This window comes from Oryzias latipes, chromosome 18 (assembly GCF_053564925.1).
Source record: "Oryzias latipes strain Hd-rR chromosome 18, Olatipes_Hd-rR_3.1".
Taxonomy (NCBI): Eukaryota; Metazoa; Chordata; class Actinopteri; order Beloniformes; family Adrianichthyidae; genus Oryzias; species Oryzias latipes.
The window spans coordinates 6,941,567-6,946,243 of NC_136254.1; the positions used below are offsets into that span (position 1 = coordinate 6,941,567).

Here is a 4,677-nt window from a genome sequence, read left to right on the forward strand (position 1 = left end):
CATGAAAGTGTTTAGATTTTTAGGACGGGTAGAATCAAACCTAAAATAAAAAGTGGACTCGTTCTCCACAACAGAATCAAAATAGCTGAGTTGCAAATTCTTGGTGCTTTTTCGGACAGGACGGCGTCTTGATGGTTCCATGGTACGATTTATTGAGGTTTCTAATCAGTTTGACAAGAAAAGTTCTTTGTAACTGATGGCACTTCTTCAACTTAATACTTGGTTCTTTGCAATAGACGAACCTTGTGTGGATGAAAATCTGAAGATTTTGGTTCTATAAAGGAACTTTTAACAATACATCATGACAGATGATGTTACATCATATGACATCATTTGACATCAAATGTTTTCATTTGAAGTGATATGACATCATATGTTCTAATGTGATGTATGAGTTATGTCATTGGTGGTGTGATGCGTAGTGATGCAATCAGCTTTGATATGGGGGGGGGGGGTGTATTACTTAAAATTTTTACCTAAAATCTATTTTTATGTTAAGGAAGCATACAAAACACACCTTTGGAAAACACACACAATCAAACAACCTAAAAAGGATTTGAATCCCGATATTGACAGCCGGGTGAAGTTTCAGGAGAGAAAGGGAGGTTAACTCCAAATTCTTGTTATGTTCACAAATGTTTCAAGTTCAATTTAGTTGAATTTTTCATTGATTTGCACATTTACATTTTAGGCAGTGGGTTTCATTTTTTTCTGTAGCCCCCTCTTGAGTTTACTATCAGGATTGCTTCAGTGTCAGATGTAAAATATTCAGTCTGCATCAAATTGAACAAACAGACTTTTTTTAAAAGTGAAATGCATTTTCTTTGAGATCCATTGGCCTCTGGGAATGAATGAATGTGTAATAATAAGTGAAAAGGATACCATGTTGGTTGAGGCCTTTTTTCTAACTCAGTAAAAAAAAGAAAAACAAAGCTGTTTTTTTTTGCTTTTACGTTACTGGTCCGGCCCACTTGAGATCAGACGGGTTGAATGTGGCCTCCGAACCAAAACCAGTTTGACACCTCTTATTGAGGCCCTGTCTACAACCCTTGAAAATACCAAGAATAACAAAATAGAACTTTCACAACTGCTAATGGAGGGGTGTTAAATGTTCCAATTCCTTCTTTAAGAATGACTTTTAATCACATTTTCGTTCATAAACAAGATTTAAAACCTAAAATGATGCAGAAATTATCTCATAATGAAAGTTCTTTTTTTTAATTATCTGTTTGTTCCCCCTTATTTTACTTGATTTAAATTCTGCTCCAATAGTCTTTTTTTCCATTGGTGCTTGCACGCCTGTGGCGTTGATGCTGCATGTTATCCTTTGTTCAGTTGGAAAAAATAAACCAACTTTGGCCTATAGCCAACACATTACTGGCTGTATCATCCAAAGGCCGCTAACAAAGGACCAACACTAACGGGTGAAGGCAGTCCGGTCGACTGGGAAACACACGGACTTTGGCCAGCTCCACCTTCGCCTAAAGTGCAAGTCCTGTTTCTGTTTTAGAAAATGTCCCAGTCTTCGTCAAACAAAGCCTTTTTAATACCATTTAATTTACAAAAAACAGACTACTTGTCGTTTAGTGAGACTTGGCACAGAGTCCTGCTCTGTATTTACTGAGGCGTGTCCCCCAGGATACTCTCAGGAGGTAAAGGCCACCGTCATGGAGGAGCCTGATGTTTACCACACCAACCTCCAACTGTCCCCTTCCTCTTTGCCTAAGCTCATTAGAAAGTCTCTCATTTCAATGTTTGTCATCATGTCCCACAACAATGTGACTTAATTATCCCCAACCTATAAACTCAGGCTTTATCAGTAAAATACACTAATCTGCTGACAGCACTGTGTCCACCACCCAACCAGAGAACCAGAACCTGAGAGCTCAGAACTATTAACACAAAAAAGATTTTAAATATTTCACCTCATAGACAAGAGAAGGACAAGCAGCTGTAGATTCTGTGGAAAAAAAAACTGGACTTTTGAGAACATCCACTTACAGACAAATAGATCCATAAACGTCTTTGTTTACCTCGTCTGAGCTGGAATCTGGATCAAAAAGTCAATATTGCTCACCATTTTTGTTGCACCGGTAATGTGAGGGGCTGTAAGTTAGTGGAAGAGAGTGTAAACAAAGGGGTCATGGCTCACTTCTGCGCCAACAGTCCAAATGGAGAATTGAGGAAATAATGAGGAGAACTAGAAAAGGGGACCAAGGAGACCTAAAGAAGGATGATGATAAAAGTGGACAGGAGAATGGAGATAAAGATAGAATGGAGCAGATAAACTGTGAAGAGGTGAGTTTGTGATAAACTGTCGCTCTGCAGAAACTATGTCCTGGAAAATGGCACGGGTTTTTTGTTCCAGTCATTTTTTGATTCATAGTAAAAGTGTTGCCAGTGGTCTTTTAATAATGATTATGCCGATTTTAGACAAAAACAAAATAAAACTGGGTTTTTTGCAGAGTTCATCAGAAATTCACCTCTATATTTTGGGCGGAGCATATGGCATGGAGTAATTTAGAAGCCTGCTCCAATTTCCAATCATCCCTATGTTTACACTCTCCTGCTATCTTACAGCCCCCCACCCATCAGATCTACTTGGTTTTTCAAACAGCACTTTTTCATCTGCTCCTGAATTAATAAAGAAATACTCAGAAATGTGTTGCACACTTTAAATGAACAGCAGACCACTGAACATTTTGTGTGTTTTATTCACGGATTCTTCCGAGTACAACAGCGTATGCAAGCTCATACACTCAAAAAAAGGAATTTGACACCTTGTACATCTAATGAAAATGTTTTATTTAATTTGTACATAATAAAAACGTGTTTTTAACGTAAACATATTAAATTCATGTTATATTCCCGTGATTTTGCTTCGTTTCATATTTATTAAATTTAATCATGTTGAGGTGGCTTGAAAAAATCATGTTCAAACTCAAAACCGGAAGACGTGTAAAGGGAGGGAAGAAGACGGAAACAGTTACATTTTTCACAGATCCCGAGCACTGAACAGGTAAGCTGAAAACAATCCTTGTGAATCCTCGTGAATTCTTTCGATATCTTGTTTTAATATACTGTCTATGGTTCATTTATAAGTTTTACCAACATTTAAATGCGTTAGTGAACATGATTGACAAGAGTTTTTCTTTTATTACGACCGTTAGCATGTGCACGCAGGGTAAGCTAGCTGCAGTGCAATGACACGTAGGCTTTCTTACTACTTTCATAAGTTCTAAAAGAATGACTGTTTAAAATAAACTTTCCATATTGTATTATTATTATTTGTGTATTTATTTTTTAATTTTTCACAACTGTATTTTATTTTTTGTCCTTCACAAGTGATAAGTGTTAACTTTTTTTTCATAAAAGTTGTCCTCAAAATAGCTTTTTTTTCTTCTGGATCACCAGTGATAAGCGCAGTCTTAAATGTATAGTTTTTTTCTATTTTGTGGCCGCGGACCGGGTAAGCCTTGCGGGGGTGGGGGAAGGGGCTGGGGGCAGTTCTTGTAATGTATCTGATTAATATTGTGAATATTATGCAAACACTGTTTGAATCACCTGTTGCGATAAAAAATTCATATTAAAAGCCTAGCCTACAGGGTTTGTTTTTCTTCGTGTTGCATGCTGCCGGACTTCTTTCAGCGTTGTCCTCTTTAAACGTTTTTCCGACAAGATTGTTCAGACGTGCGGTATTTTCACGAGCATAAGGCGCATTTCAAAGTCTAGTGTGTATATGTGTGTGTGTGTGTAAGCGCGCGCCCGCGTGCCAAAACCGGTGTGTCTGAAATCACGCCATGCAGGAAGGGAGGGGGGAGTGAGCACTTGTGAGTGTGTGTTAAAACCAGTGTGTCTGAGCTGAGGAACGGGGGGGGGGGGGGGGGGGGGGCGTGTGTGAGTGGTGGAGGGCATACATGCGCGGCCAGCCGCTGTTTCGGAGTTGTGAAAAATAATAAAGTTCCTTTTCCTGTTCTGTAAGATTTGCAAATTGGAAGTCAGCAAAACAATGACGTCAATGTGTCAATGATGGAGAAGTCCTTTTCACGTGGAAGGCAGGATGTTGTCGTAGAGGCACCCATCATTCCTGATTTCAAAACAAGGTGGCCAGCACTCCTCAGCGTGGGTCAGGTAAGCAAATTAAGTTGTGAAGGAATAACACTTTGGGAAAGACTGTGGAGCTCATCAATTGGGAAATGTTTGTTACTTTGTTTTCTTTGTGTTTGGATTTTTTTAAAGTTGAATGCAGAGTTCCAGAGAATCACAACAGTCCAGCTGCACTCAAAGTTCTTCATGGAATTGGATGATCTGTCTCCTCGTCTCTTGAAGGTGTATGCCAAGAAAGGTGGTTTACAGGGACAGAAGCTGGTACCCATGACCCAGGTAAAAGAAAATTAAAAATGTGAAAAACATTTTTTAAATCCATTGCCAAATGATCGTTTATTGTCTTAACAAATCCGATAAAGCTCTATTAAAAGCAGGAAGGAGTTTTCTGTGTACTAACAGATAGGGATGCACCAGATATTCAGCAACCGAATATATATGGCCAATTATTGCAACAATAAAAAAACTAAAAGCCAAGACTTACCTAGATTCCATGGAAAATCGTTGTTAATTCAGAGACTTTGAAATCCCCGTTTTGAAAAGATTCATAAACGTACATTTCTTGGTTTGACC

The 4,677-nt window shown here is 38.6% G+C and overlaps 1 long non-coding RNA gene across 1 annotated transcript; it reads left to right on the top strand.

Moving 5' to 3' along the window:
• The first annotated feature begins 2,899 nt into the window (after nt 1–2,899).
• Nucleotides 2,900–4,384, top strand: LOC111949284 (uncharacterized). Its single transcript, XR_002875294.2, has 3 exons — nt 2,900–3,019; nt 3,983–4,131; nt 4,240–4,384. It is a non-coding gene; the product is annotated as an uncharacterized LOC111949284 (long non-coding RNA).
• The last annotated feature ends 293 nt before the right edge of the window (nt 4,385–4,677 follow it).